A 12444-nucleotide genomic window follows, 5' to 3' on the forward strand; every position below is an offset into this window, starting at 1 on the left:
GAAGCGTGCAGGAGAATTGGAGTGATGCAAGTATTATACAGTCACTTTGGTTGAGTAATGCTGGAAGGTGGGATCAGGCTGGGTAGCTCATTTTTCAACTGGCACAGACATGATGGGCCAAATGGTCTCTTTCTGTGCTATAAACTTTCTATGATTGGCTGGTTCTGGAAATCTTGCTGCTAACTTTTCTTGACTTGAGTCAAGACTTAGAGTTTGTTTCTGGAGGCTGTAGGGTTGAGGAGGTTCCCTTGGACAGGGTTATCCAAGCATTTGTCTTTGGGCCAGTGATGTATACCATGGAGCCTCTGGCTTTATATAACTTTAAATCAGCATTCCGTCAGTCTGTATCTTTATATGTCGGGATCTTAGTGCTCTGACCCTAAGTGAGGTTACAAATCTAAAAATATCCCTTTCCAAACATCCAGGCTCAAAACATTCAAACAGAGCAAACCAGCAAATAAAAAACAGGAGTGCAAGTCGCATTGTTTTTAAGGATTATAATGCAAAGGCTGATGGGTTTCAAATTCCCCTGCACTGGAGAATTTCCACTGGGTAGCAGCTTTACACTCACCACCAGCACTATCTCAAAATTTTCTGTTTGTTTTCTGATTTGGTAAATTATTATTTCTGTTGCTGCTTACTAAGAAAAATGTTCTGCAAAGTTAGCATTATCCTCCTGTTAATGTAGCTGCTTTTCTTTTGGAGGGTAGGACACAGATTCTGGGAATGTCAATATTTTGTGAGGGCCCCGGACAGAGGTTTGAAAATAACTGCGTTAAAAGCACAGTGAGGCCCCAAGTGATCTGAAATGGTTGAATTTTTTCCAGTGTATCACACCATTTTTCCACTCTGACAGTACGGTGGGAGTTAGTACCCAGGGGTACAGTTAGATATTGAGTTAGCTCAGAGCTGAGTGACCCTTGTGTTCTCATCCTTTGCGAATGAGCAAATGTGGGCATTTTCACTAGAAGTTTGTAGTGTACTTTAATGATTTAGAAAGAATATAGGAGGTATGATCAGTAAGTTCGCAGATGACACGAAAATTGGTGGTGCCGTAAATAGTGAGGAGGAAAGCCTTAGATTACAGGATGATATAGATGGGCAGAGCAGTGGCAAATGGAATTTAATTCTGAGAAGTGTGAGGTGATGCATTTTGGGAGGACTGACAAGGTAAGGATGGTAGGACCCTAGGAAGTACAGAGAGTCAGAAGGACTTTGCTGTACTTGTCCATAGATCACTGAAGGCAGTAGCACAGGTAGATAAGGTGGTTAGGAAGGCATATGGGATACTTGCCTTTATTAGCCAAGGCATAGCATATAACAATAGGGAGGTTATGATGGAGCTGTACAAAACACTAGTTAGGCCACAGCTGGAGTACTGTGTACAGTTCTGGTCACCACACTATAGGAAGGATGTGATTGCACTGGAGAGGGTGCAGAGGAGGTTCGCCAGGATGATGCCTGGGCTGGAGCATTTAGCTATGAAGAGAGACTGGGTAGGACAGGGTTATCTTCCTTAGAGCAGAGAAGGCTGAGGGGGGACCTGATTGAGATACACAAAATTATGAAGGGAATAGATAGGAAGAAACTTTTTCCCTTAGTGGAGGTGTCGATAACCAGGGGGCATAGATTTAAGGTAAGGGGCAGGAGGTTTATAGGGGATTTGAGGAAAAAAAATTTCACCCAGAGGGTAGTTGGAATCTGGAACGAACTGCCTGAAGGGGTGGTAGAGGCAGGAACCCTCACAACATTTAAGAAGTATTTAGATGAGCACTTGAAATGCCATAGCAAACAAGGCTATGGGCCAAGTGCTGGAAAATGGGATTAGAATAGATAGGCTTGATGGTCAACATGGACATCGTGGGCCGAAGGGCCTGTTTCTGTGCTGTATAACTCTGTGACTGAAAGTGCCATTATCATGTGACTACTAGGCTAATAGAAGATGAACTGGATATACCATGGTCTTACTGTCTAGCAAGCCCTGTGTTCCTGTGTGTGGATCTGACATTTTTATTTTGCCTTTTCTTAGGTGATTTATTTTTTCTCACTTGAAGATGCAGATTCCTTAAAGTAATCAAAAAGGCTAACGGAATGTATTCCCTTGAATTTAGAAGATGGAGGGTGATCGAATCAAAATGTTCAAAATGATAAAGGGCTTTGATTGGGAAGCAAAACAAGGGGGCACAATCTTCAGATTAGAGTTAGGCTGTTCAGGAGTGAAATCAGGAAGCACTTCTATACACAGAGTGGTGGAAATCTGGAACACTCTCAAAAGGCTATGGATGCTGGAGGTCAGTGGAAATTTTCAGGATTGAGATCGATAGATTTTTGGTGGGTAAGGGTATCAAGGAATATGGAGTAAAGGCAGGTAAATGAACCTGAACTATGATCACACATGATGTAAGTAATGGTGGAACAGATTTGAGGGGCTGAATGGCCTAATTCTGATAGCAGGAAGGAATTTCATGGATGGTATCATTTCAAATAATTTTCACGCGTGGAAAGCAGAAACTGGCCCCTCTTACATGCACACAAACGCACATCAACGCTGTTTCCTAGTCTCTGGCTTTACTTTTTTCTTCTTTCTTTGGCCTCCTTGTCTCAAGAGACAATGGGTAAGCACCTGGAGGTGGTCAGTGGTTTGTGAAGCAGGGCCTGGAGTGGTTATAAAGGCCAATTCTAGAGTGACAGACTCTTCCACAGGCGCTGCAGATAAAATTGGCTATCGGGGCTGTTACACAGTTGGCTCTCCCCTTGCGCTTCTGTCTTTTTTCCTGCCAACTGCTAAGTCTCTTCGACTCGCCACACTTTAGCCCCGCCTTTATGGCTGCCCGCCAACTCTGGCGATCGCTGGCAACTGACTCCTACAACTTGTGATCAAGGTCACAGGACTTCATGTTGCGTTTGCAGACGTCTTTAAAGCGGAGACATGGACAGCCGGTGGGTCTGATACCAGTGACGAGTTCGCTGTAAAATGTGTCCTTGGGGATCCTGTCATCTTCCATGTGGCTCACATGGGTTGACTAATGTTAGCCTAATCAGGAAGGAGTCAGTGCTGGATCTAGTTCTAGAAATTCAAGTGGGACAAGGGTAGAGGAAGGTCTAGGAAACAGTAACTGTATAATTTAAAAGGGTATGGCGAATGGACTGGATCAGCCTGATGGGGTGAATAGCAGTTTCTGTTGCTGTGAAATTCCTTGATTCTAATTGTAGGAAGAACCCGCTGCGACATCAGGGAAACTTTTTTTTTTGTTCATTTCTTATCATTCATTTCTTATCATTTTGCCCAATGGATTTTTCCCTTTCTGTACATCACTCGAGACAACACATCCGACGGTTCACTGAAAGTGTCAGTTTCTGCAGTGGGAATCAAACCCACAACTTTCTGACTTGGGGACAAGAATGCTATCCACTGAGCCACGGCTAACCTCAATAATCTCAGATGATGGACATTTTCTGACTGCCTTTTTTCAAAAGCAAAACCATTGCTCACTTTTTCTTCAGTGATTTATTTATTTTAAACATAATTTCTTGTGGGAAAGAAAATTGAATCCGTAAGCAAAGTATTTGATTTTAGCTATGACCACCCTGCCCCGCACATTCTGTGATGATGGTGTTACAGCTGCTTTGGAATTCTCTCTAGCAAGCAGTACCCAGGCTGATCTCTTTCTCATGAAGACTCCATTTGTAACGAGAGTAATCTGTGAGTCTGTGTTTGGAGAGCAGAGGATGTGGGTGGTGAAAGAAACGGTTTGTTTTTTATTTTGGGGGGGTGGGGGGAAGGCGGTGAGGGGGGAGTTGGGTGGGCAGATCGAAGCCTGTTTGTGTTGAGCAGGATTTAAGTGCTGGGTCCTGCATTGATTCTCGTCCCCTACTGTGTATGCAGCGTAATGCTGCAGTATATCAGGAGGAGGGGAAAAAAGCAATTTGTGCAGTGATGTAGAGAGAGAGAGAGAAAGCATCAAGTGTTGACTGTGATGCAAACGTCTGGCTTTTCCCCGCTGAACTAGAGACAGGAGTCTGGCTAAGGATGGTTGGAAATGGCCTGTTTTTTAATGGGGGCGGACACTGCACTAGCTTTCCCCGGTGAGGTTAGATTTCAGGTGAGCATTGCTGGGTGAGTTGCAGTGGTGACCCGAGGTATTCTTTTGTGTATGTGTGTGTGTAAGAAAGAGAACGAGCCCTTGCAGCCTCATTCGGAGCGTGAGGCCCTGTGGGCCTTACAAACAAAAACAAATATCGAGCTCTGTGAGCCATCTCCTCTCTGGAGGCTGTTTCAGTGCATTGAATGAAGGATTTCTTTGAAAACAGAACTCTTCTTTCAAAAGAGTTGGAGTGAATTTCCAGATATCTGCCTGGTGTGGGGACAGTGACCTTATGAACGAAAGAGTGATCCATTTCGTGATTTCCTGAACTGGCTACGTTTCTGTTGAGTCAGTGTCTTGTAATACACTGTCGGTACTGTTGATTTAATCGTGTATTATGATCGGATGATATTTATATGTAATCCAGGCCAGCACTCTCATGGGTGTATGTTATTCAGATGTACTTTATGCTTGTAGCTTTTTCAGGTAGGGCCCTGACCCCATTTGTATGTACAACATTTTCTGCAGGATGGGCTATTGGTTGCTCAATTGTTAAACTGTTGAGTTGAGCAGGCCAGATCTGAAACTTACATGAGGTATGGGTTTCTAGGGCCTGAATTTGTTTGTTTGTGCTGTGATTGCTTCACAAGTTGTGTGTTTTATACGATTTGTTCCTGTTGTATATAAAATATATGTTGCATTACTTGATTGGGGGTCAGTACTTTTTTTTGTGTGTGTTTACCAAAGCCTTAATTTAAAATTCGCATCCTCGTGTTCAAATCGCTCTATGGCCTTTAGCCCTTTACTATCTCTGCAGCCACCTCCAACCTTACAACCCTCAGATCTATGCACTCGTCCAACTCCAGCCTTTTATCCATTGCCTGCTTCCTTCACCTGCCATAGGCGGCCGTACCTTCAGCTGCTGGCCCCAAGCACTGGAATTCCCTCCCTAAACCTCTTTGCTTCTCTACCTCTGCTTCCTCCTTTGCAACCTATCACTTTGACCAAGCTTTTGTTCACCTGTCTGAATATCTCCTCCTTTGGTTCAGTGTTAGTTTTTGTCTGATTATGCTCCTGTGAAGTGCCTTGGAACATTTTGCCACATTAAAGGTGCTTTATAAATGCATGCTTTTATTGGTAAGAGAGGTCTAACAGCTGCTTTTAAGCAACTAACCAGATTGGAAGTCTTGTTTCATAAGCACAGGGAGGCCTTTCTTGAGTTTACAGGGTGCCATATTAGTTCAGCTTAGTTAGCAGCAGTGTTACCATTAGATCAGAGACTAAACAGGACTAGAGGCTATAATGCAGGGTGAGATTCAGCAACAGTAACTTGGATTTATGGAGTGTCTTTAACACAGTAAAATCTCTGAGGGTGTTTTCCTGAGTCTTATTTTTTTTTGCCAGAAAAGGAGATATTAGGAGGATTGACCAAAAGGGTCAGTTTTAAGTAGCATCTTAAAGATTGAGAGAGAGATGAAGGGATTTAGGGAAGCAAATTGACAGCGTGGAACTGAAGTTGCTAAAGGCACAGCCATCAGTGATGGGCAATTGTGGCAGGGAGACACACCAAAGACCAGATTCACAGGACTTGGGAATTCCAGTAGGGTGGGGGAATTGGAGGACTGGAGGGGTCGCATAGATAGAGAGCAGTGAGGCTATGGTTAGGACAGCGGGTGAGGTGGTGTGATGAGAATTTTAAATTTGAGGCTTTGGGGGAATGAGATGACAGGGTGTACGGGGCAGTGGGCGAGGGGGACTTAGTGTGGGATAGGATACAAGATGCACTGAGGAGGTGTTGCATTGTTGAAGATGCCATTCTTCAGATGAGTGATTAAACCAAGGTCCTGTTCAAGTGGATGTTAAAGAACTCTTGGCACTATTTGAAGAAGAACAGGGAGTTCTCTTCATGTACTGCCAGTATCCCACCTTGAATCACTACCAATGCTGTTGTGGGAGCCACAGCTGCCAACATTCATAAGCTTCAAAAATAAGTTACTCATTGCCAGAACTGCTCTCACCTCTGAGTCAGAAGGTTCAAGTTCTATTTCAAGGACTTGAGTGTATAATCCAGGCTGACATTCCCAGTGCAGTGTTAAGGAAGAGCTGTACTATGTGGAGGTGCCGTCTTTCAGGTGAGACATTAAACAGACCCCATATACACTCTCAAGTAGATGTAAAAGACCCAATGCCATTGTTCGCAGAGGAGCTCTCCCTGGTGTCCTGGCCAATATTTATCCACCAACCAACATCACTGAAACAGATTATCTGGTCATTATCACATTGCTGCTTATGGGGCTTCGCTACGTTTCACTACTTCCAACATTGATTATACTTCAAAAGTACTTCATTGGCTATGAAGCTTTTTGGGATACCTTGAGGTTGTGAAAGATGCTGTATAAATGCGTGTTCTTTAAGATTAGCTTACCAGAAATGTATTGGCATTTTATAGATTTTTTCAACATACTGGATTTGGATTTTGTTTTACTAAATAAGACTGGTAACAACATGCATGAGCTCCTCTGCCCTCCTAATAGTTCTGTGGTGTATATCGGGGTTCTCAACCTTTTTGCTTCTGAGGCCTCCGTACCAAGTTATAAGAGTCCATGACCTCTCTAACACAACATGGCCATTTTTTTTTTTAAATGAGTTGCTTCTGTCATGTAAAAACCAGCAGCAGATTTGCACACAGCAAGATCCCGCAATAGAAAATCAAGTGCGCACCTAAACTTCAGGTTCACTTCCCAATATGAAAAAAGTCAACTTCTATGGCTACCCGCACTTCACGTGAGTGCTGTCTCTGGGACTCTGACCCAGAATCACCATCTCCAGGCAAAAGTGGGCAGTTTGATTAACTGCCTGTGCTGTGCTTGGCTCTGCAAATAGCTGCCACGAACAAATAGTGGTCAGCCAAATTAAGGAGGAAAGATGAAGACCGCCAAACATGCACTGACACTCTGATTAATTCTTGGCGTGTTTACCCCACAAAATGGATATCAAGCCCCATTGACCTGTTGCTCTGCTTACCAGATTAAAACACGGTGTCAGGAAAGTGGCTCCATATCGCCTGTCGGGGAAAAGAACCTGCTGCTAATTGTCACTAACTGCTCTGGTCTCCTGTCCTCCAACATCAGCAGCGGCAGCACATTGCCTAATGTCGAATTCGTGCATTGAATTAAGTTATTTTATTTGGAGACAGGTTTAAAAAAAAAAGCCAATTTCAAAATCTCATTCTTAGTACTAAACAGGGCACCACTGACCAGCGATGATCAGTCTCGTACCTTTTTTTGTTAACCCTCCTTGCAGATTAGAAATTTTAGAAAGATTTTATTTTTGATAGATATTGATTTGGCGGACAACCTAGGGAGCCTTGGAGCCCGGTTGAGAGCCCTTGGTGTATGTTACGTTGAATACGGTGCCTGAATAAAAGTGGCTTCCAAGTATTCTATGTAATCTGAAGGTAGGGTTGCAAAATTGCAATTTGAGACTCGCCCAGCTATCAGGTTGTTGTCACAGTTACAAATTGATTCAGTCTGCTCAGTTGTTGAGTTGAGTGGGCAGGAGCTGAACAGACACTGGCATTTCAGTGCTCAACTGGAGGAGGGGAGGAAGATGAAAAGAAATAGAGGGGTATTGCATATGGACAGTTTGTGGCACCTTCAAGCATTGATGCCTCCTGCAAGTCTTTTTGCCTCCAGATGTCAGTTTTTTTACATTTCCCCTTTCTATGGGAGCTTGACTAGTTTATCAATTATCTACCCCCTTTCTAAGATAGGATGGGAGGGAGATAATTGATAAACTAGTCAAACTTTTTAATGGTTTTATCCACATACAGTAGAGAAACATCTAGAAGCTGAAAATATAGTAAAGAGTAGTCAGCAGGGTTTCAGAAGGGAAGGACGTGCTTGACCAACCTTATTGAATTATTTGGGGAAGTAACAGGGTAAATGTAATTTACTGGACTTTTGAAAGGGCTTTGATAAGGTACAGCATCGTAGACTTAAGACTAAGGTCAGAGGGGACAAGTATGAGAGTAGCAAGCTGGCTACAAAGCAGAAAACAGGAATTTACTCAGACTGGCAAATGGTGTTCTTCAAGGATCAGTGTTGGGACCACCTCTTCATTATTTACAAAACGATTTTGACTTGGGGAATTGGAAGTACGAAATTTGTGAAATACGCAATGTTGGGAGCTGTAGTAAGTACTGAAGAGGAATGCAACAAAATACAAGATGGCGTGAATAAACTGGCAGAATGGGCATGCAGTTGGCAAATAGATTTCAATATAGATAAATGTGAGTTGGTACAATTTGGTAAGAAGAATCGGGAGGCTATATAATTAGAAAATAAGTGTCTAAATGCAGTTGAGGAGCAGAAGGATCAGGGAGTACAGATACACATTAAAAGTAGCAATGCAACTTAATTAGGTTATTTTTTTAAAAAGCCAACAAAGCACTGGGGGTCATTTCTAGAGGGATAGAATTGAAAAGCAGAGAAATTGTTTAACTTGTACAAAGCATTGGTTGGACCACACTGGGAGTACACAGCACTGGTCTCCATATTACAAAAAGTATATAGAGGCACTGGAAAAGATAAACATTTATGAGGATGATAACCAAGAGGATTGACGAGGACAGGGCGATGGACATTGTCTACATGGACTTTAGCAAGGCCTTTGACAAGGTCCCGCGTGGTAGGCTGGTCCAGAGTATTCGAACACATGGGATCCAGGGTGAGCTAGCCAGTTGGATACAAAATTGGCTTGGTGACAGGAGGCAGAGGGCGGTAGTGGAGGGTTGTTTTTCAGATTGGAGGCCGGTGACAAGTGGTGTGCCGCAGGGATCGGTGCTGGGCCCTCTGTTGTTTGTCAGATATATTAATGACTTGGATGTGAATGTAGGGGGCATGATTAGTAAGTTTGCAGATGACACCAAAATTGGTGGTATAGTGGACAGTGAAGAAGGTTGTCTAAGGTTACAACAGGATATAGATCAACTGGGAAAGTGGGCAAGGGATTGGCAAATGGAATTTAACGCAGACAAGTGCAAAGTGATGCATTTTGGGAAGTTAAACCAGGGCAGGACATATACAGTGAATGGCAGGGCCCTGGGGGAGTGTTGCTGAGCAGAGACCTTGGGGTGCAAGTACATAGTTCCCTGAAAGTGGCAACACAGGTAGACAGGGTGTTGAAGAAGGCATATGGCATGCTTGCCTTCATCGGCCGAGGCATTGAGTACAAGAGTTGGGACGTCATGTGACAGTTGTACATAACGTTTGTTAAGCTGCATTTGGAGTACTCTGTGCAGTTCTGGTTGCCGCACTACAGGAAAGATGTGATTAAGCTAGAGAGGGTGCAGAAAAGGTTCACAAGGATGTTGCCTGGTTTGGAGGGCTTGAGTTATAAAGAGAGATTGGATAGGCCGGGTCTGTTTTCCCTGGAGCGAAGGAGGCTGAGAGGGGACATGATAGAAGTATATAAAATTATGAGAGGCATAGATAGGGTAGATAGCCAGAGTCTGTTTCTCATGGTAGGGGTGACTAAAACTAGAGGGCATAGATTTAAGGTGAGAGGGAGGAGGTTTAAAGGGGATCAAAGGGGTAAATTTTTCACACACAAAATAGTGGGTAACGGGAATGAGCTGCCAGAGGAGGTGGTGGAGGCAGGAACAGTAGCGACATTTAAGAGGCATCTGGACAGGTACTTGAATGAGCAAGGCATAGAGGGATATGGAATTAATGCAGGCAGGTGGGATTAGTATAGATAGGTATTATGGTGCCTAGCATGGACGTGGTGGGCCGCTGTGCGACTCTATGACTCTAAAACATAGTTATAAACTCTATCAAAGAGACTGAACAGGTTGAGAATCTTTTCTCTAGAAAAGGGAAGGCTGAGCGATGATCTGATAGAGGAGTCTCAATATCAGAAAGGGTTTGTTAGAGGGTAGACGTGGAGAGTATATTCCACTTGTGGAGGAGACCAAAACTAGGGGTCATAAATATAAGACAGTCACTAATAAATCAATAGAGAATTCAGGAGAAACTGCTTTGACCTGAAGAGATCATGGAACGTAATATCACAAGGTGTGGTTGAGGCAAAAACCATAGATACATTTAAGGGGAAGATGAATAAGCCCATGAGGGGGAAAGGAATAAAAGGATATATTGATAAGGTGAGATGAAGAGGGGTGGGAGGAGGCACGTGTGGAGCATGGACCAATTGTGCCGAATGCCAAAAATAATGTCGCCATTACCTTACCTGTTGATCATCTGAGTTCTGATAGCGTGTTGTAGCCCCTGGATGGTTTAATTCTAGTTAATTACAACTAACCTGATTGTTGGCTCCTGTGCTGACACATTGATCAGTATCTTCCCCCAACATTTCTTCCTTGCGCTAAACTTGGGTGACTGAGTTGCTGAGCAGCAAATGACCAGGGCCTCAGCAGGGAGGGGTTTTCAGCCTGTATTAGACCAATTGACAATACCGGCCTATTGCTACACGACCTGTTTTGCAGATTTAGGCTGTTTAGATTAAGGAAGAATGGTGCCTTGTGAGGTTCTGGGTGTTTAACATTGCTGCTGGTTTAGTTTGGATTGTGTACGTGTGTTCACTGTATAACGCTCAGTATTGCTCCCTTATACCTGTATCCTAAATCCATGAAAATGTAAGTCTGTAATTCTGTCTGGAATAAGTTGCTGCTTTTAGCATCCTGAACGTGAGGTGGATGCTGATGGCCCTTTCCCACATTCCACACTAAACAAAGGATAATGTAAAAGCCAGACTCCATTTGTGGTCTTTGTTGAGTTAGGGAGTATTAGCTGGGAGAGGCAGGTATGGTACTAGAATAACTTGCATTTATATAATGCCTTTAATGTAGTAAAACGTTCCAAGAAGCTTCTCTGAAGTGTTGTCAAACAAAATTTGATTCCGAGCCACATATTTGGACAGGTGACCAAAAGCTTGGAGAAAGATATTTTTTTAATTCTCTCATGGGATGTGGATGTTGCTGGCAAGGACAGCATTTGTTGCCCATCCTGAATTGTCCTTGAACTGCATGGCTTTCTAGACCATTTCAGAGGGCAGTTAAGATTCAACCACATTTCTGTGGGTCTGGAGTCACATATAGGCTAGATCAGGTAAGGACGGCAGAATTCATTCCCTAAATGACATATGTGAACCAGGTGGGTTTTTACTACAATCGATTATAGTCTCAATAATGGTGCCATGAAACTAGCTTTCAAGTCCAGATTTTTATTAATTAATTGAATTTATTTGTTAATTGAATTTAAATTCCACGAGCTGCCATGGTGGGATTTGAACCCATGTCCCAGGGCATTAGCCTGGGCTTCCAGATTACTAGTTCAGTGACATTGCCACTATGCCACTGCCAACCCGTAGGGACATCTTAAAAGTGGAGCGAGAGCTGCAGAGTTTTAGGAAGGCAATTCCAGAACTTAGGGCCAGCCAGCTGAAAGTATAGCTGTCAACAGTGGAGTGATGAAAATCTGGGCTGAGCAAGGCCAGAATTGGAGGGTTGCAGAGATCTCAGAGGGTTGTAAGGCTGGAGGAGGTCACAGAGATAGGAAGGTATTTGAACACGAGGATGAAAATTTTAAAATCTAGTTGTCTGGCTGGCCAGTATCCCCAGGATAGGGAGGAAAGAGTCAGCCAGGATATGTAGTCATTATTGCTATTCAGTGAATTCTACTGGAAAATGTGCACGTGGACAGAATCTGGCTCAGCCTTAATCCACTCCCTAACCCTTACTCCAGGTCAAACAGCATGTAGACACTCATTGTCTGTGCATAGCCTCCTGTGCTGCAGTACTGGATGGTCAGTTGGCTCCTATCATTAATAATTACCTCAGAAAAGGAGAAATCAGGAAAACAAAACCTTATCTAGATATTAAAATGATTTTAAAAAAATTCTTTCTAGGGATGTGAGTGTTGCTGGCAAGGCCAGCATTTATTGCCCATTCCTAATTTCCCTTGAGAAAGTGGTAGTGTGCTGCCTTTTTGAACTACTACAGTCCATGTGGTGAAGGTACACCCACAGTGCTGTTAGGGAGTTCCAGAATTTTGACCCAGCGACAGTGAAGAAATGGTGATATATTTCCAAGTCAGGATGGTGAGTGACTTGGAGGGGAACTTGCAGATGGTGGTGTTCCCAGGCATCTCCTGGCCTTGTCCTTTTAGGTGGTATATAATAAACTTGTCTACGTTTTTAATGGAATTGGCTCATATAAACTTGTCATGTTGCAATTGCACTCAATTCAGTGGAGGAGCTCCTGTGCCATGAATGACATAAGGGTGTCATACAGTGCAATGTGTTTACATAGGCAGTTTCCATTATAAACATAGAAGTA

The 12444-nt window shown here is 43.4% G+C and overlaps 1 protein-coding gene across 3 annotated transcripts in view; it reads left to right on the forward strand.

Moving 5' to 3' along the window:
- Window positions 1–12444, forward strand: part of chd6 (chromodomain helicase DNA binding protein 6) — a 344698-nt gene that overhangs the window by 73683 nt on the left and 258571 nt on the right. The gene's annotated exons all lie outside the window — the stretch shown is intronic.

This window comes from Heterodontus francisci, chromosome 16, assembly GCF_036365525.1.
Source record: "Heterodontus francisci isolate sHetFra1 chromosome 16, sHetFra1.hap1, whole genome shotgun sequence".
Taxonomy (NCBI): Eukaryota; Metazoa; Chordata; class Chondrichthyes; order Heterodontiformes; family Heterodontidae; genus Heterodontus; species Heterodontus francisci.